The 21,792-nt window shown below is 38.9% G+C and overlaps 1 pseudogene; it reads left to right on the forward strand.

The window, feature by feature from the left end:
- LOC121303617 overlaps window positions 1-21,792 on the forward strand; it is a 65,777-nt pseudogene that overhangs the window by 14,130 nt on the left and 29,855 nt on the right.

Consider the following 21,792-nt stretch of genomic DNA (forward strand, 5'->3'; position numbering starts at 1 on the left):
CCTCCTCACTCATGTTAATGTAGTGGGGACCCTGCAGACTGTGTGCTATTCCTCCTCACTCATGTTAATGTAGTGGAGACCCTGCAGACTGTGTGCTATTCCTCCTCACTCATGTTACTGCAGTGGAGACCCTGCAGACTATGTGCTATTCCTCCTCACTCATGTTAATGCAATGGAGAACCTGCAGACAGTGTGCTATTCCTCCTCACTCATGTTAATGTAGTGGAGACCCTGCAGACTGTGTGCTATTCCTCCTCACTCATGTTAATGCAGTGGAGACCCTGCAGACTGTGTGCTATTCCTCCTCACTCATGTTAATGTAGTGGAGACCCTGCAGACTGTGTGCTATTCCTCCTCACTCATGTTAATGTAGTGGAGACCCTGCAGACTGTGTGCTATTCCTCCTCACTCATGTGGAGACCCTGCAGACTGTGTGCTATTCCTCCTCACTCATGTTAATGTAGTGGAGAACCTGCAGACTGTGTGCTATTCCTCCTCACTCATGTTAATGTAGTGGAGACCCTGCAGACTGTGTGCTATTCCTCCTCACTCATGTTAATGTAGTGGAGACCCTGCAGACTGTGTGCTATTCCTCCTCACTCATGTTAATGTAGTGGAGACCCTGCAGAGTGTGTGCTATTCCTCCTCACTCATGTTAATGTAGTGGAGACCCTGCAGACTGTGTGCTATTCCTCCTCACTCATGTTAATGTAGTGGAGACCCTGCAGACTGTGTGCTATTCCTCCTCACTCATGTTAATGTAGTGGAGACCCTGCAGACTGTGTGCTATTCCTCCTCACTCATGTTACTGCAGTGGAGACCCTGCAGACTGTGTGCTATTTCTCCTCACTCATGTTAATGTAGTGGAGACCCTGCAGACTGTGTGCTATTCCTCCTCACTCATGTTAATGTAGTGGAGACCCTGCAGACTGTGTGCTATTCCTCCTCACTCATGTTAATGCAGTGAAGACCCTGCAGACTGTGTGCTATTCCTCCTCACTCATGTTAATGTAGTGGAGAAGTTTCAATCAGGACAACTCTTGCGATTTAAATACAGCACATTTATTAGAGAATAAAAGCAGTTGATATAAGCATGTATCAGAAGGTTTTCACTTGTTAGGCTTTATGCTCAATCTTGTGTTTAGGTGCACTTGATGCTGCCTTGAATCTCTTAGCCAGAGCTAACCCCCAGACAAGACCGGGAATGAGGTGGAGGTTGCTGAAGAGTAGATCATCTCAAAGCATAGCACAGACTGTAAATAGAGGTGAGTTTAAATGTGACCGGGTAGAATCATATCAGCCACTGCCACTGACTGACATTTTGCATAAATGTGGGAGTTACCACATAATCCCAAAGTTGCTTGACTTGTGCAGGTATATTTAGAGTTTAGTGCCTGGAGCTGTGAAAAGCTTGTCATTACTGTGGCATACTGTGCCATGGTAAACCAAGTGTGGTAAAACACATTCTAAAGCACTCTCTTTGCATAGCACAGCTTAAGAATTAGGAACTGCAAAACAGCCATGCAAATTAGTCACTGGATAGTGGGTAACAATAGACAACTCAAACCTACTGTAGTGTTTCCTTACACTGCAGATTATGAGTCAGTTTAATTGGGGAGGTTTATATCCTGCTTCTGGGAGGACTCTGCTAATGAGACCTCTAAAGTCATGAGGTAAAAAAAAAAAAAATAATAATAATAATAAAGGAATGAAGGAAAACAAAACAACATGTAAACAAACTGGACAACCAACAAAGCACTTTCTCATAAACTAAAATGCAAGGAAAACAAATGTGTGCAATAAACAGGCACAGAGAGAGTACTCTGGTATACAACTTATCATGCTTGTGTATTATAAACATGTCTATCTATTTGTATTCTATCACTAAACATCAGAAAATACCTGAATAATTGGAATGCAACTGCATTACAGTATATTATCAGATAATGGTTTCCAAACGTCTGTAAACAAATCAGCTTTTCCTATGAGAATGTATAAATATGCTCCAGATATATATTGAAAGAGCAGCAACTGCCTACAGATGGCACTGTCTACTCAGATATATTGTTCTGCACCAGCTTTACATCAAACTAAAACATCAGAAAGAAAGATGAGGGCTCCCCAAGCTGCCTTTGAAAGCATTTTGAAACAGGATGTTTTTATGCAGCCAGAGTCTGTTTTTCTTTTTAATTACAGGAATAAAGAATCTGTATCAACTCACAGCACATGGTGAAAAGGGTTTTGACTTGCAAACAATACCTGAAGTCAGAATATTAATAATATTTGCTAATATTAATAATCGATCAATGTGTCGGACCCATCCAGTGAACCATTGCTGTTTGTGTATGTCTCCAGCACTGGCACCATGGTCATATTACTCAATCACTAATTAGGATATTTTCAAAATCATTAATGTATTTTTACCGCAGGTTAAATTACAACAGATTATTCACATTACCATTATGTTAACTCCTCGACAGAGTGATTTGTAAACTCGAAGACACAAAGGCATTGCTCTCTGTAGAACCCATACAGCTGAAACACTGATGCGCACGTTGATTATTTCACAGGGTGGGCTTCATAGTACAGTGCTCCCCCTTTTATAATTCTGTAGACGAGAGCCAAGCCCCAGATAAGAGACCATGCCAGTTGTTTTCTGGCTTACGAGAATTCAAGTTGTGTAATGGCATTATGGGTCAAATGGGAGGCATGACCATACCACATTATAATTTGTTCCACAGTATAAAGGAGCACTTTTTTAACAAGGTGCACTGAATGGTGAAGTAATGGGACAATTTTCGTTAAGGATGGGAATACTGCACTCCCCAATATTGCACCACCCAAAAGTACTGTTTAGCAGGAACTATGAGATATCAGGGATGGGGTGGGACAGAATAATCTATCCCCTTTTGCAACCAGCTAGCGTTCAGACTGACTTCACTGGGGCTAATTATCAACTATGGGAGATTGTTGTTTTGATAATGGTGCACTGCCTGTACAGGCAGGTAAGTTAAAAATAAAAGGTAGTCAAACATTGACGGGAGTTGAGGATTATCATAGAAAACTGTTGCCCCGAGTGTTGAAAAAGTGGCAGAGGCTGAGATTTATTGCTCTATGCACACTGTAGGGAAATGGGTATTACAGAATACCAGTTTGCTGAAAGTGGCTTTGGCAACAACCCACTTGGCCGAAGGCTTAGAATGCTGAGTGATGAGGCATGTGCAGGAATGCATGAGAAAGGAGAACTTTGGTAAACAACTCACCACAGTAACCTTGTAAGAGAGAGTCGTTTGTGATTGGTTGCACCGTAGTGGAATAACAGCTGAGTAACTCACTCTGCTTCTCACAACTATAACCAGTAAGATAACAGAAACAAACTAACAAACTCTCTCTTTCAAGGTTACTGTGGTTAGTTGTTTACCACAGTTCTCCTTTCTCATACGTTCTGAAAAGTGTTGAATTTAAATCAAGGGAGGTAATGTTAAAACTGTACAATGCATTAGTAAGACCTCATCTTGAATATTGTGTTCAGTTCAGGTCACCTTTCTACAAAATGGATATTGCTGCTCTAGAAAGAGTGCAAAGAAGAGCGACCAGAATTATTCCGGGTTTAAAAGGCATGTCATATGCAGACAGGCTAAAAGAAGTGAATTTATTCAGTCAAAAGAAAAAAAGATTACGCGGCAACCTGATTCAAGCATTCAAAATTCTAAAAGGTATGACAGTGTCAACCCAAGGGACTTTTTCGACCTGAAAAAAAAGAAACAAGGGGTCCCAAGGGGTCACAAATGGAGATTAGACAAAGGGATATTCAAAACAGAAAATAGGAGGCACTTTTTTACACAGAGAATCGTGAGGGTCTGGTCCCCAGTAATGTTGCTGAAGCTGACAACCTGGGGTCCTACAAGAAGCTGATTAATGAGATTCTGGGATCAATAAGCTACTAACAACCAAATGAGCAAGATCTCTCATTTGTAAACTTTCTTATGTTCTTATGTTCTAAACTGCAGTCGTGTGGGCTCTGAGCCTACTAGAGTACAAATACCAGGCACAGAAGCATACACAGAGGTGAGAAGCTCCCAATATCTCCAGATCATTGAGAACATCGGTGTAGCGTCTAAAGCTCTCTCCAGGGGAAGGTAACCTGATAAATCGTTGTTCATGCTAGTGGCATGTATTGTATCTAAACAATAATGTTCAATATAGATTCTAATGTTTGGTATTTGGAACTGAAAAATACCAAATGTTAAGATTTCAAACATGGTCTGGTCTCATCCTTATAGCGTAACAAAATAGTTAATTTCATGTGTGCCTTTTTCATACCAAGACAGCAATTTTTCAGTAAGGTTAAAACTACAGTCAACATCATCATTATTTATATGACTGCTGTGCCATTGTGTTTATATATTAATGCAGTGAACTCTGTGATGCAGTGACTGCTCTGCCATTGTGTTTATATATTAATGCAGTGAACTCTGTGATGCAGTGACTGCTCTGCCATTGTGTTTATATATTAATGCAGTGAACTCTGTGATGCAGTGACTGCTCTGCTATTGTGTTTATATATTAATGCAGTGAACTCTGTGATGCAGTGACTGCTCTGCCATTGTGTTTATATATTAATGCAGTGAACTCTGTGATGCAGTGACTGCTCTGCTATTGTGTTTATTGTGTGGTGGTGCTTAGCTATGGGATGTTTTTGTGAGGCAGCAGCAAACAACTTTTGGCCATATGACCCTTCATTAGCCAAATACTATGCAAGTTTAAATCGAAGAGTTTACATAAATTTATGTAAAATTATTATTATTATTATTATTATTATTATTATTATTATTATTATTATTATTATTATTATTATTATTTATTTCTTAGATGCCCATTTGCAGGGCAACTTACAAAATTACAGTACAAAATATCACGTTACAGAATATCAGATTACAGATAAGAGAAGCTCTAAAGTACAATAAAATCAGTAGCAAAACATCAAAATCAAATAAGAGCAAAAAATAGAGAATGCAGTAAATAATTACATGTAAGAGTGAGATCAGCAAAGAGCAGTTAACTTATATTATTTGCTTATTATACGAGTAAAGTCCACTATGAGCAGGTAGTAAGTGTATATCCATATTTAGGTCCAGATATATATAAGTTAATGATAATCTAGATTTTTGAAATACTTTATGTCAAGGTATTTCGTTTTCTTATTAAAATAATCACAATAAAAACCGAGGGAACCTAAACAGTATTCTTCTACTAAGCACCCACGGTTACACTGTGAGAAAAATATGAAGAATGTACTGACGAATGTAATAACCTCCACATACAGTATGCAAAAAAGCATTTAGGAAAAAACATACCAACTTCTTTCAGAACAGTTTTTAATCACCGAGTGTAAACATCCACGTCTTAACCACAACGAGAAATTAAACTCTCACCCACAAGTATAGCCTCTTGCTGCATGCATTGTACATCCATACCACTCCTTGCCCGAACAGGAGTTTGATTGGTAGCATCTCAAATCATTCATAATGCGTGCGTCTGAAACAGCAATTTGATTGGTAGTAAGAGGATATGTAGGCAGTCATGTATACTGCAGAAAGCAGCATTCACTTCTACAATGGACTTTCCCCACAAAATATAAAAACAAGAAATATCAGGCAAGACAGAAAATCCTCCAGCAGTCAACAGATTTCTAGCAGCCCTGGTGAGAAGCAAAGGGGCCAAAACATTACCCTCCGTGGCGCCTCCGAATATACAAGAGTGAGGGGGGCCGTAAAAGAAGTAAGGGTGCTCGCCCCCCTTCCTTAAAAGAAGTAAGGATGCCCGCAACCTCAGAAGTAAGTGTGCCCGGCCCCCCTCCTTAAAAGAAGTAACGGTGCCCGTCCCTCTCCTTAAAAGAAGTAACTGTGCCCGTCCCTCTCCTTAAAAGAAGTAACTGCGCCCGTCCCTCTCCTTAAAAGAAGTAAGGGTGCCCACCACCTCTCCTTAAAAGAAGTAAGGGTGCCCAGACCCCCCTACTTAAAAGAAGTAAGGTGCGCACCCTCCCTCCTTAAAAAAAGTAACAGTGCCCGCCCCTCCTTAAAAGAAGTAACAGTGCCCGCCCCTCCTTAAAAGAAGTAACGGTGCCTGCCCCTCTCCTTAAAAGAAGTGAGGGTGCCCGGTGCCCCCTGCCCCCCCCCGTAATTTGAGTACTGGTTTCAGGCAGGAAATTAAATTACTACACCTGCAAATATGATGATTTCATTGACACGAAAATCCTCAGAACCATTGTCAAAAGTCAACAAGTCCCACATGCATGTCAAGTGGCAGCTACCAATAGTATTCAAGCCACATACATTTAAACCTTCCTCACTTTGCAGGCTCTGTCCTAATCCCGCTCCACTTCATTTGGTACCTCCCCCTGCCTATTTGACAGGGCTGGTTGAGAGATGTCAATCATCAAAATAAAGGCAAGGCCCAGCGCCAAACAACCAAGCAAGACGAAATCTGATGATATATGCTTATGTTAACAATTGTTATCCTTTAATAAAAATGTTTTTAAATTGCAAGGGTTGTCCTGTCTGACAGTGTTCTTGTGTGTGAATAATAATGGTCTGCTCTGGCAGCCCCAGTGAGATTTAAGATGACTACATAAACAGACAGCCCTGCAATTGGGCCTGTTCCACATTCTCTCTGGTGTGGATTCAGTGTAAGCACAGAGAAGCTGCTCTTATCAGGTAGCTATTTCTCTTCAACACATTTTACAATTAAATAACTTTCAGCTCTACACAGCAAATCTACATTTAATATTTAATAAAATAACATCTTGGATATACCTACCACATGGTAAATCTCTGCTCACTTTATTAATGTCAAAGCCATTGAGCCATACATTTGTCATTAGTATTTTTTCAGCGGCGCTGTTTCAATTTAATTCCCTGGAGCCCCTGTCTACTGTATATTCATTTTAATGATTTCTTTCCCTGCCTCCCTGCCTTGGCAAACGCACGCTACCGTTATCTTTTTTCACTTCAATTACATAGCGGGGTTAAAAATATTCATGAAATTCACGCCTGTAAACAAATGAGGATTGTGGTGAAAAAACTTGATAACGCATTACTAATTTATTCTAAATTTTAACACCTGTTTGGAAAGGTCCTTGGGATTTGAATGGCTCATTTACAAGAATGTCCTGTGGGGACAGCAAGCAGTTCCATTCACATGGTATGAGATGCACACTGCATTCTTAAACAGCCGTGGTATTAGAATTCAGAATGGCCTTTTGGGATCTAACGTGTCTAGTCAATACTGTTCCACCAAACAGTGTATGCATTAGTTGTGAATTATATATGCACTGTCTTCATTAATGTGTTTTCGATCTTGGCTTGCTTAAGGAGAGGGAACACTGTTTCACCTGCTAACTGTACTTTTTTGTTCATCTCCCTTACTGTTCTACTGTGTTTGCAGTCATTCTAAGTGGTTTGAGTTCTGATGCTACATTATTAAGAAATTATCTTTATTTCTAGAAAGCTGTTTTTACCTTGCTTTGAACTTGTGTGCTAGCATTGAACAGCCCTTCTCATTTCATTACACTCATCTGACTGTGTGCCCTTTCCATTCTGCCAGCCCCACCTAAAATGTTGCAATGTAGAATGGGGCTGGCAGGGTTGAAAGGGCACATCGGCTGTTCAGTGTGGGACCCTAAATCTGTAGCCCAAAGTAAAAGCAGTTCAAAATGATAACGCAATACTGGTTCAACAGAACCCAGAACCACTCAAAATGACTGGGAATGTATTGTTTTTGTTTTTAGATAAAACCACGATAAACATATATAGTGTGGGACAGAGAGAGAAACTTTTGGTTTTCTAGCCATTCTTCCTATTGTGTTTAATACTGTACCCTTACCATTAATTACCCTTTGCACCACTTTTATGTTATTATAGTTTTTTATCTTGAGGTTAATGTTTTTAATGTTGTAAACTTTTTAACACTAGAATGACCAAGGCTGTCATTTTGACAGTTTTTGGAATTGAAATTGCGGTGCATGTGTTTAAGATACGGAGCTGTGCTTTTCTGACTTTTCCTAAATATATGTACTAATTCCCCTGGCAAAGAAAGAATCGCGTAGCTGCAAAATTATCTAGATAAAATACTGTCACACCTATTCCGACCAGGAGCTGTCAAATTGACCGCTACATATAAAACATATTATAACAATTCAATGTTGCGGTATTATTTGTGTTTAGCCGTTGAACTTGCAGCCATTTTGAAGTTTGTCAAGTCTACATTAATAATAATAATGATAATATAAACCTTTATTTATATAGCGCAATTCATGTACAATACATTTCAAAGCGCTTTACATACAGAAAAAAAAATTCAATAATAAACAGTAAGAAAAGAGTACAATTAAAAACAGAAGTAACAATAAAATTAAGAATAAAACATAAAAATGTTATGGAAAAGATATATTAAATAGGTATGTTTTTAATCAAGATTTGAAGATTGCAATTGAAGGTTAATCTCCTATAAACAGGGGTAAGGAGTTCCAGAGTGTGGGGGCATTAAAACAAAAAGCAGCCTCTCCCCTCCTTTTACCATTCACCCTCGGAATACATAAAAGGCCAGCATTTTCAGATCTCAGAGTGCGTTCAGGCTGATAAGGAATTAACATATCATTTAGATATTGTGGAGAGAATCCATTCAGTGCTTAAAAAAACTAGTAATATAATTTTAAAATCAATTCTGTAATGCACAGGAAGCCAATGCAATGATGCCAATACAGGCGTAATGTGAGTTCTTTTTTTGTTCTAGTTAGCATTCTAGCAGCAGCATTTTTCACTAGCTGTAGGCGTGATATAGCATGACTTGTAAGTCCAGAAAATAAAGCATTACAGTAATCTAACCTAGAAAAAATAAAAGAATGTACTAATTTCTTTGCATCATCCAAGGACAAGAATGATCCAACTTTTTCAATGTTTCTTAAGTGATAGAAATGTATTTTATCATTATTCAAGTGAGCTGTCTCTTGACATTTCTATTGTTTCAATCATCCTTGACAATCACACGTTTTCCTAAAGAATTTATTGTTACCCCAATACACATTACAAATGGATCGCTGAAAATTGTGATGCAGCAAAGATGGACAATGCGATAAGTGCACTGCTTATTTTGAAAAGCGCACTGTGTGATGTGTGCCAGCACTTAGACTTTATTAACAATTGTAAATGAAGCCCACTCTGTTCAAATGTTTATTTATTCATAGTCATGTTATTTACTTTAGTCATTTCGATTACAGTATGTCTGTATATAAATGTATAGCTTTGGTTGTGCTTTGTTATGTAGGCAATATAAACTTTTTTATTTTTTAAATTGATACTTAATTACATCTTTTCAGTTGTAAAGTGGTGTATGTATGTATGTGATATACCTGTATACACACAGATTTATTTTCAAATATTAGTTTATTTCATTTTTTACCATTTTTTGAGGATGCATGTTATGTAACATGTCTGTATATAAACACATTTCTGTTCAAATGTCCGTTTATTTACAATCTTGGTTGTGTAGATGCTTTATATGATGTTCCTGAATAAAACTATGACTTATATTCAATTGTTTGTCCTTTCATTATAATAGTTGTGTTGTTTTTAATATGCTGGTCATATTGACCGGTCATGGTTGTTCTAGGTATGCCTATAAACATGGTCATTCTAGTGTTCAATGACAGACAATTATGCTGAGGTGGGAAATGGTAATATGATAAACATTTACACTGCAACTTTCAAACATAAGGGGTACAGTTTTATTCAGACAGTTGAAAACCACTGCAGTAAAGGATAGCCTAATAGACATACTAAGCTGTGTTTCCAGTTCCCATTATACTGGTATATGCAGAACTGTTTCTGGTATTGGTGTGGTCTGTCATCCTTTGTACTATGAATTCAACTGCTTAGCTCTGAAGGCAGCTATAAACAAGAGAAACCACTCTGGTGTCTCTCAAGTGGATCATTTTACTCTTCTTGTGAGAAAGCATTTATATTGACAGATACCCCAGTTCTGGATGCTGGCCTGAGGACTGATCACTTAGTTTTGAAATTGAAGCTATTATTCTCTAACACTTTTTCATTTTAGCAAGTTTTAAAACACCAGACAAACTGACATCGCTCCTCATCTTGACATCAGTCAAAGTAATGCTTCTAGAGTTGCTTTTAATCATTTTTTATAGCGTAACAGTATGCCAAACTGAAAGCCTGGAAAAAATAAGAAATATTTATTTTTGTCAGTTAGCTTCGTCTCCCTACAGTAGCTGCTCTACATCAAAGTGTAATTCTATGTTGTGTCTGACAGGAAACTGTCGTTGAGAGTTTGATGCAGAGCTAAATATTCTACTTAAGAACCAATTCCCAAACAGTACAATGGTATACTGTAAAAGGCTTTCCTTGGAAAACCATTATGAATTTAGAAAAATGTGTTCATTTAAAGTTCTTTTACCTTTATATTCCACTAAAGCTTCTAGCAGGCAGCTGTATCTGTATGTTAGTCTTCATTATACAAGTGGACACTTGTCTCTCATAGTCTTATATGGAGGTCAGCTCTTCTGTTATTACTCAATAAAGCATGGCATACAGATGACATTAATTAATGACACCTGTTCTAAAACAACTGCTTACTTGACTGCAATAACTATTTCAGAAAAACAAAGGAAAAAAATGAAATAACTTACTGCATAATAGTAATAATGGCACTTCTTAACATTTTACCCCACTTTGGCTGTTAAGTGCATTTTCATCACTAGCCAGCAGAGAAAGTAAAACAGCAGCCCATCACATCAGCCCATCACATAAACTACAAAACAGTAGGAAAGCCTGTAGTAAAGATAGATCACATTGATACACCACTAATATGCTAGCATCTGCCACCATGCAAATGTTATTATCGTTTAACATGTATTATTATTATTATTATTATTATTATTATTATTATTATTATTATAGTCTAGGCAGCATTCTCAAAAAATGTGATGCATGAGGCAAATCATGTAAGAAGATGGCAACAGGTGCTTCTAGGGTAATTTGACCCTGCTGATTATGAAAACCTCTCTTGCTAAGCTGGATTTTTGGCCTGAAGCTCAAAATTCAAGATGGATACAAAGATAGCCACCAAGTAACTCCATTTCTGAGTTAATTTGAATATATAATCAACTGAGGTTGATAACATATTATTAGTTTGGTACATACGTCTAAACTAAATTATCACGGTAAAACTAATTTGCTAAATTAGGTACTGAAATGTTGGATTCCATTCTGAATTGGAAGTTGAATTAATTCTTGTGCATATTGATATGATCAATTACGACAAGAAATGGGTATTGAAAATATTAATGCAAAGTAGACACTTTGTGTGAAAAGCCATATTCAATATTAGTATTTTAATGATGCATGCTAATGATGTTATGGTCTTTGTAATCATTTGACTATGGTAGACAGGATGCTGGAGACACCTGCCCAAGGCTTCTAAGAAATTAAAGAGAAAAATACCCTGAGAATCTACGAAAGCGGGGGGGACAGAAGATGACTGTACATTGGATAACACGGTTAACAACCTAGGAACGGAAATGGATATGAGAATGGAGAGTACTTCACAAAAGACTAGTTCAAGATCTGCAGTTAGCAAAGATATGGAACTCCAGGTTTGTGTCTGCAGCTGGAGAAAGGCGACAACAGTCAGGGGTTTGAAGATTCATCAAGGGAGAATGAAATGCTTGAGGGAGAAGGGACAAGGGCCTCACATTGATCAATACTTCTTACGAAGTCAGTCAAGTCAGTCAAATGAAATCCAGCATCAAGAAGCAAACCACAGTTCACAGGATATCAGCACCCCTGTCATAGGCGTGAGGAGGACTTGAGTGGATACAACTAGTGATGAACCCAATGATCCTTACAAACCCAGTCAGACGAACTAGCTTAAGAGAGAAAAGAACCTCAACGGGCACAAGCCTGGAGTTAAATGGCCAAGAGCTTGTGGGAAAACTGCGTGTGACTGAGTAAACATGGATCTCTGTTTTACTTTGGAAAGGTTAAATGGAACAGTTGAAAAGAAGCTGGGGTTGGGGACTTCATCTACGCATATGTAAGTGAGAGGTTTGGAATTGAAAAAAGGAAGGAAAAAATACAAACTATTTCTGGAAAGTCTAGACGGCAGCAGGAGATTGAACACTTAGTTAGAGAAAGGAGGCAGTTGAGGAAGCAATGGAGAAAAGCAGAACAAAGTCAGAAGGAGAGACTCAGTCTGTTAAAAAGGGTCATAAAAGATAAGCTTGCAACATTGCACAGAGCTGAGCACCTACAGAAACGCTACAAAAATAAAGAGCATGCAAGAACTATCTTTTATAAAGATCCATTCAAATTTGTAAAGAAGATATTCACCAGTGAGAAAAATGGCACACTAAAATCATCTAAGTTTGAGCTGGAGAGATATTTGGAGGAAACACATACAGATTCAAAAAGGCAGGAGCCTATGTCAATTCCTTCAGACATCCCACCTATCAATCCACCCGAATACCAAATGGAGGACTGTGCACCTAAGTGGAAAGAATTAGAGCAAGCTGTGAAAAAAGCAAGGGCATCATCATCTCCAGGGCCTAATGGAGTTCCATACAAAGTGTACAAGAGTGCTTCTGGAGTTCTACGAATCCTGTGGAAATTGATGAAGTGGCATGGGAAAAACAGATTGTACCAAGAGCATGGCTCCAAGCAGAAGGAGTCTTTATTCCAAAACAAAAGGATTCTACATGCATCAATCAGTTTGGTCCTATTTCCCTATTAAATGTAGAAGGCAAGATTTTCTTCAGCATTATTGCTCAGAGATTGGCAACCTACCTGTTATAGAACTGCTTCATTGACACTTCAGTACAAAAAGCAGGCATTCCAGGTTTCCCAGGATGCTTAGAACACATCAGCTTCATCTAGTAACAAATTCAATCAGCAAAAAAGGAGAGGAAGGAGCTCCATGTGACATTCCTGGATTTGGCTAACGCATGTGATTCAGTGCCACATGAACTTCTTTGGGCAGCATTTGATTTTTTCAGTGTACCAATGACAATAACAAATTTAGTGAAAGCCTACTTTGGAGAATTGCAATTTAGTTTTTTAAATTCAGAATTCAGCACTATGTGGCAATGTCTAGAAGTTTGAATAATGGCAGGATGTACCATTTCTCCACTGGCTTTTACCACGGCAATAGAAGTAATTATAAGGGCATCAAAATGGGTAGTGGGAGGAGAGCGCTTGGCTTCTGGAATGCGACTACAACCAATTCGAGCATACATGGATGACATGACAACAATGACTACAACAGTAGCCTGCACTAATCGGTTATTGGGCAAATTAACCAATAACATTGAATGGGCACGAATGAAATTCGAGCCCAATAAATCAAGGAACATCTCTATAATTAAAGGTAAAGTAGTAAATAAAAGTTTCTTCATTAATGGGGAGGCAATACCAACAGTATCCGAGAAGCCAGTGAAAAGTCTAGGGAGATGGTACGACAGGGATCTAAAGGACATAGTTCGTGTGGGAGAAGTTAGACAACAAGCAGTGGAAGGGTTGAAGAGCATAGACAGCAGCACTTTACCAGGCAAACTGAAACTCTGGTGCTTTCAGTTTGGTCTACTGCCAAGACTGCTGTGGCCACTGACTGTGTACGAGGTTTCCTTGACAACAGTTGAGAAGCTGGAAGCTTTAATCAGTTCATAAGTCAGGAAATGGTTGGGAGTTCCACGCTGCCTCAGCAGAGTGGAACTTTATGGTAAAGGAATATTGCAGCTACCAATCTCTGCTGTAACCAAGGAGTTTAAGTGCGCCAAAGTCCGACTGGAAATGACATTAGTAGATTCACGTGACAAATGCGTAAGGGAAGCAGCACCTGTATTGAACAGTGGAAGAAAATGGGCGGCAAAGAAAGCTGTTGAAGATGCTAAGGTTGCCCTTCGAATCTGAGATATTATGGGGCAAGTTCAGCATGGAAAAGGAGGATTTTGTCTCAGTCCTCCTACATGGCACAAGGCAACCCCGGCTCAACGGAGGAAGTTGGTTGTCAATGAGGTGCAAAAGCAGGAGGAGAGGATCAAGTGTGTAAAGGCCATTTCCCAGGCCAAGCAGGGAGAATGGATGAGATGGCAGATTGTGGAACAATACAAGATCAGCTGGTAAGACCTATGGACAATGGAACAGAGCAGGATCAGTCTCCTCATCAGATCAGAATATGATGTTCTCCCATCACCACAGAACATAAACCTCTGGGTGGATGAGGATCCCTCGTGTCCTTTGTGTCCATTACCTGCAAAATTAAGGCACATTTTGACAGGATGTAAGGTGGGTGGGTCTTAGTCAAGGATGGTTTACTTGGCACCATGACCAATTGCTGCGATGTTTGGCCTTAGCATTGGAAGACAAGCATAACCTGACCAATAAGTTGCCACCAGTTCCATCAAAGCATTACACACAAAAGATAATATTCCTCCATCCCGGAGAGCAACCACCAAGAAAAGGTGTTAAAATAAGCCTCGCTCAGGAGAACTGAAAGCTGCTAGACGATGGAAGATGCTGGCAGATTTTGGTCAACGGCTTATTTTTCCACCTGAGATTGCTACCAGTAACGTTCGACCAGGCATTGTCTTGTGGTCTGGATCAGCACGCCTTGTTCATCTGGTAGAGTTAACAGTGCCATGGGAGGATGCTGTGGATGAGGCATATGAGAGGAAGAAACTTTGCTACGCTCAACTAACTGCTGAAGCGGAACAGCGAGGATGGAAAGTGGAGTGGGGGATGGAGGGGGTAATGCTGGGAAGCCAGAATCACTGTTGAGCCCTCTTGAGGTGTTGTGGGCTGGTCGAAGAAACACCGAGGACGGAAGATGCCTACTTGAACACCCCAGAGATGTACCCTACTTAACTCAATCCAGATGGTTGTCATGCTGATGTACTGGGGAGACCACACTAGGTTGATCCCCGGAGCCAGCATCGCAAGCGTTGTGTGTGCTGATGTGCTGGGGAGGCAAAATAAGCTGATCCTTGGAGCCAGCATTACACTTCAGCAATCAAGACCAACTGAAGGATATCTACATCATCAGATGGAAAGCAACGCAAATGGATGGAGATGCAGATGGATCACATTAGTTTACTGTAAAGCTACATCTTAGTTGGTGCTTATCTTGGCAAGAGCCGAGTTCAAATCAGCATGAAGTTTTAACATCTACTCTCATGTAATGGAAATCATGGAATAATTGAACTATAAACTATTGATGCATATCTCTAACCAATAGCCTTTCCTTTCTGTAATATTAGATTAGTTGTCCACCACTATATACTGTTAAATAAATTATTGTTTTAGATTGCTGAGACGTTGTGTGAATTACGTTATCGGTTATTGTCAAGGGAATCAGAGTTCTGCATGGTCCAGAACTTATATATGGTCTGTCTCAATTCTTTCTTTTGATGTTCTTAAACAGGGCAACTAATTAATATTTAATTAAATGGTATACCTAATTCACTATATGCTTCATTTTCTTCACAAATGCTACATTATATAGTGTTTTTAAAATTTTCCTATCGATGGGTTTCTTTTTTTTTCTGGTCACTTTTTAAAATCTCAAAACCAAATGATGCCATTTCCATTATTCGACAATTCATTCATAATCACGCATAGCAGGCCTACAGGTGGCGGGAGTGTTTGAGTTGCTCCTGCAATTAAAACCAGGGATCAGACTAGGAGATAGGAGTTTGTAATGGAGACTTGTCTCCTCTGATGAAAAAAACTCTCTGGGCTCCTTCAATTAAAACTTGCTCTAAGATCACATGATCTGATACTGCTAGTACTGTGGTTAATAGCAGACAGGAGTTTATAACTGAGACTTGCCTCCTCTGAGGAGCCAGTACTGCTGTTAATATATAAATGTTGAATCTAGGGTTTTCGTTAAAATGTATTTTTTTTAGAAAACTTGGTTGTATTTCTGGATGGAGAATCTGCCCATGAATCAACACATCATATAAAAAAAATAAAAACTCTGTGTGTCTTGCATTCATGTCACTTCTTTTTGTTTGGCCTCTCAGTCACGCATGGCGAGGCCAAACAGGGAGTGGGACACTTTAGAGCCTGGAGGAGGGGCTACCCTCAGCCATTGATTCCCTGAGGATTCCTCCCACCAGCTAGTAGGGTTTTTTTCCTTACCTGAGTGCCGAGCGGTTCGTATTTAGTTTCTCCAGGGTGAGTGGCAGGCTGGCGAGGCCTGGTTCTCTCTCAGTGCATGTCATGCCAATGTTTCAGCTGCTTACTTTTCATTCATCCTTTTCCTATTTCTGGGTGTAGGTAGCCTTTCACCACTCCACTTGTTGCGTTATCCATTCATCATCTTCTTCTTTTCAGTCATGGTTTGGCAGCTTTGTCTTTTGGGGGAAGGTGGCCCTACGAGCCACCTCCTATCCACAGCACTAGACTACATGATGTCATCGTGTTTCTCTAGCCGGCCAACATCGTGGATAGCTGTCAGGACCCACGGACAAGGTCTCCGGCCAAATTCATTATTATCATTAATTCGTCTGTTCAATTGCAATTTAAATCATCCAGATTGCGGATTCTCCGTACTGAATGCATTTTACACAATATTTTATTTTTTGTTTTATTGAACATTATTATATTATAATGCTACACAAAACACAATATATATATATATATATATATATATATATATATATATATATATATATATATATATATATATACAGTAGAGCCTCATTTATCTGCACCCCATTCATCCGTGACTTAAATTATCCGTGGCTCCCTGATGAGTTTTATCTCTGAAATACAGTACATTATTGCAATGTAGACTTTCCGCTCTCGGTGCACACACACACACACACACACACACACACACACACACACACACGCGACGTATGCGGCAGTCTAAAACCTGTGGAAGACAGCACCGCTACAGATGGGAGGATTCATTTACTAGTATGAACAGCAGAAGGATGCCAATTCTATAAAATTAGTTCTCCTCAGAGAAACAAAAGACTATAATGGACTTTCTCAAGGTTCAAAAAAGCTGTTACGGGAAAAAAAAAGTTCTGTTGGTAGGTATTTTGTTGAAATGTAAGAAAAGTTAAAATTACACAGCAGGCTTATTTTATTTAAGTAAAATATAAAAAGGCTATAATAGTTTTTTGTTTGAAATCCCAGAAAACTAGTAACACTTAGCTACTATTATTTAAGCGATAGAGCCCGTTGATGAGGCCTCTACCGTGTGGTAGATGACCGCGACTGGAGTTATGGAACCCGAGCCAATGGCGACGGCGCTAACGAAAGTGAAGGTCATCCACCACATATTAGAGTCTGCATCGAGAAGGCTCTATCATGATTAGAAAATGATTTATTTTCTCTTTAAAAAAAAACTATTTTACCCTGAACTTCTGATATTTCGTCAGTTAACATTCTGCTGAGGAAAATAGTCCCTAACATAATTAGAATAGAAAAACAACATATACGTAGAGAACATTATTATTATTATTATTATTATTATTATTATTATTATTATTATTATTATTATTATTATTGCTAACATATTTATTTATTGGGGTCTTACGCTTTCTTATTATAATTTATCTGGACATGTACAATTGTTGCATAGACAATAATATTGAGTCTGACTCGAAACTTGTTGTTGGAGGCGGGGCATCATTGAAGCAGGCAGGGAGTGGATTGGCTGGTGCTGAAAGAACTGAAACAGGGTTGGGAGTTTGACTGACTATTTTTGAGGGAGGGTGTTGTTTGGATCCAGTTGATGACAGAATTATGGACCAATCGTGTCTTCCCTGTTGATTTTCTGTCCAGTATTTGCAAATTAAGCCTTCATTACAATGGTTTGACACAGACATGATTTCCCTTGTCTCTAGACCAGCATCAGAAAGTATGTTTAAGTAGTGTTTTATGTTATAGATTAGTTTTAGATTAGAATGTTAAGGGAAAAAGCCAGTATTGGTGCGCGGATTGATTTTAAAATGTAATTCACAGTTAAGCACTTCAACGTTCCAGCGGGCATCTATGCAAAATAGAAGCCTGCTAGATCTGGAAGCTGATTGGCTGTTTGTACTCAATAGTTTTCTAATTAATATTAATGCATGGAATAAATTAGCGAATACCTTGTGATATTTCTAGCTGCTAGACACACGACTTAATAACAGAAAAAGCTAGGGAAATGGGGTTGGAGGTTGTGGCAAAGTGGTTTATTATAGACAGGTGCAGAGATGATGCAGTGCATGAAAGAAGCAGGCAGAGATAATTGTAATCCAGTTTAGAAATTTTTTTATTTTATTTCCAGGTATGGCAACCAAACAATAGTCCCCCAGCAGTACACACCAATGTGTACAGCACTGGGTATATAACAAGAACAGACAGTCCCAAATAATAAAAAAATATCTGTCCCACAATACTACCAACACGATCACCAGTCCTGGGTGCCTGCAGTAGTGATTGTGATGGGTGATACAGGTTTATATTTGTGACAAAGGTGGAGTGTTGTCCAGTTTCATGCTGGCCCCTGGAGACAGCTCAGGAACTGTGTTAACTGTCTGATAACGTACAAGACAAGATGAGACAATTAAAAACAAACAAAAACACAACACTCACAATTTCAAGTATAAATACACTTTCACTGTCCTTCTGGTTCTTACTCACTACAAATCAATGTGAAGGAAGGATTATGATTCTCCGTCCCCCTTATATGCTGTCACGCATGACCCTTTGGTAAATGAGTGCAGCTGCCTTTACCATCTGCGTCTGCTATGTCGTTTCCCTTCTGGATCAATATGTTCTTGCAACGGAGTCTCACCAGCTGACTGACTGATCAACTTCCCGACCCAGGGAAAAAACTGTCAGGCCAGCCCGTCCAATGAACTCTGTCCTTGCCTCCTAGTGCCCTCACAGCTCAGGAGGTTTACAACCAAGATTCATTATATTTCTGTCACAAAGGTGTATTGCATTTGGATTTTGCTAGGAGTAACACTATCAAAGTAAACTCTTTATTTATTTATTTATTTTTATTTAGTTGTCACCATGGTTACCCTGGTTTTCTCCCCAATTTGGAATGCCCAATTATTATTTTTATCCCAGTTCACTGCTGCAACCCTCCAGCGACTTGGGAAATGGAGACTGAAACATACGTCCTCCGAAATGTGTTCCTGCCAATCGGTAATTTTTTGCACTTCTGATCCACAGCAAAGCCACCAGACCTATAGTGCCGGAGGACAGCACAGATCTGAATGGCTCCCCTGCAGACCCACAGGCACCCTATCAGATGCACCACCAGGAGCCCCAGTAAACTCATTTTAAAACATTCTTCTGTCTTTGTAATATATTGTATTGCATACATCTCCAGTAAACCCTAATTTGGTTTACATTACTAGTTTTTGTATTTTATTGATGTATTCAAGTCACATGCAAAGACACCTCATTTTTATCCCTGGATTTCACATGCCCATGGACCTGCCCCCCCCTCCCCCCAAGCATGAGGATAAACGGAGTTCCTCTGTATATACTGTATATAGATTTGTGATCCTTATAAAAAAGCAAGAACTATTCATTAAAAGGTATATAAAAGCAGATTTTAAGAACAGTAGATTGTAGTCATAGCTGACTGTAATGATTGTGTTCCTCTGCTAATACATTGCAGTATTGCAGATTATATCAGATGCTGTCACAGGCATTGCACTCTGGTCTTGTGTGTACAGATTTGCCCACAAACACAGTTTTGAGGAGCATTGATAGTAGGTATCTCATTAGGTATACATTATGTAACTTTGGAAAACACCAGCAGCTATAGACTTCGTCTTTCTGCTCATAATGTAGGGAAGTGAATTCACAAGCTGAGTGGGGATGGCTCACATTCTGATTCCTTCAGTTCTCACACATGCAGTATTTTTGTGTAATTGCCTGTTTGTGGAATGGCTGTATTATAATAAAGTCAGAAACTTACTTCCTTATTCTCAAGAAGCAGCACACATATAAATGCATGGACTCCGTAGTCATAAAGAAGAAAGCTAATGCATGCTATGCAGCCGTTTTATTCATCTTTATATGGGTAGTACTTTATTTAAAATCAATACAATGCAGTAAGCAATACAAGCACCCAGTCTGCCACTTAAAATACAGAATCATTTCTATTTTGATGAAAATAAACCTAATGCATAATAAAAGCCTTATTTTGCACAGTCTAAATCTTAAGACATGATCACATGTCCATGGTTTTACAGTACGATTGAGTTTTTAGAGATCATAGTCTTTTATGTAATGCTCAGTCAAGTGAAAAATTGCTAATTTGTCAAAAGAGGCAGTCATCATTTTGATAGGCCTGATTTTATTTGGCAGTCTCATTGCATTTCCATTATCTGTCTATGATTTCGGTGGCTGGGTTGGTGAGTTTGTATGATACCTGCTGGACTGCATTGATATTCCTTCTTTACACTGTGACTGTCTCTTTTGGGAAAAGATGTAAGATTACGTACAGCCATTCCTACACCTCTCTCCTGCCAAGCATGTTGTTCAACCTCATTGCGGTTATTGGGTCTGCAAGTTCAAAGGGAAAAAAAAAACAGCTAGAGGCTGCAGATAGGTAAAAATAGAATTTGGGAACTAACTCCACACAATTTATTGTAGATTCAAACCTGAACCCACAAGTTCTCCAAAACATCCTTTCCTTAGGAGGGATATGTAACAAACATCTCTGTGGAACTGGGCTCCCACATTCTGTCATTTATAATAACTCCTTGTTGTAAGTCTGGGCCATTCTGCAGATTTTTTTCTAAACTTAACTGATGGAATAGTATATGATAATGGTAACCGCAAAATATAATGCCAATAACATACTTAATTTAAATACAAATGGTATTCTGGATACTGTTATTCTGGTATTATTGGGAGTGGGGGGGGTGGGGTTGGTAGGTAGTTATTTGTATAAGATGAGAGGGGAATTGTCTACATACAGAGCAACATAGGGAAATCAAAAGAAGGGGTAGACATACTTTGTCAACAGGGACCCAGAATGCTGTTGAATTATTTGTAATATTGACCTTATTATATATGCCTGGTACCTCCACACAAGCTAGATATAATAATAAAGTTATAAATAAATAAATACAAATTTCAAACTCTACTACTTTCATGCCAGTGCAGAATTTATGTATTATTTTTTTTTGTTTTTTTTGTGGAGAGCTTTGTGGAGAACTTTTCAATATGACTGCTCAGGGGAGATACTGTACTAGCCAGACCTGTATTTTTTGTTTGTTTTGTTAGTTTTTTCTTTCATTATTAGCTTTCAATACTTACATCTTAATTCTATATTTGGCAAGGATAAATGAGCTGAACACTGTTTCACTAAGAAAACAAGCCAGCATTGAATTCGAGCCTGTAGGCTAAAAACCAAAGGAACGGCATTATAATAAACCCTGGGAACCAATGAATTGTTTAAACACATGTTGAGTTGTTTTAGGAACTTTAGGCTTCACAGCATGACAGTGTGTGCCAAATTGCATTCTGTGAGGATAATTCATGTTTACAGGGATCCGCACTGAAACTGCTAAACTAATTTAACTTGGGTTTGAGATCTCAAAGCAACATGGCTAATGTAATCCACTCAGGCTCAAGATCCCAAAGTGATGGATTTGGGTTTCAGTGTACCCAATTCAAAACAAGTTTAATTACCATTCCTTCAGCTTGTAAAGAGCAGTGTTCTATCATTGAAGAATTCCTTCAGCTTGTA

Source organism: Polyodon spathula, chromosome 34 (assembly GCF_017654505.1).
Source record: "Polyodon spathula isolate WHYD16114869_AA chromosome 34, ASM1765450v1, whole genome shotgun sequence".
In the NCBI taxonomy this organism is placed as follows: Eukaryota; Metazoa; Chordata; class Actinopteri; order Acipenseriformes; family Polyodontidae; genus Polyodon; species Polyodon spathula.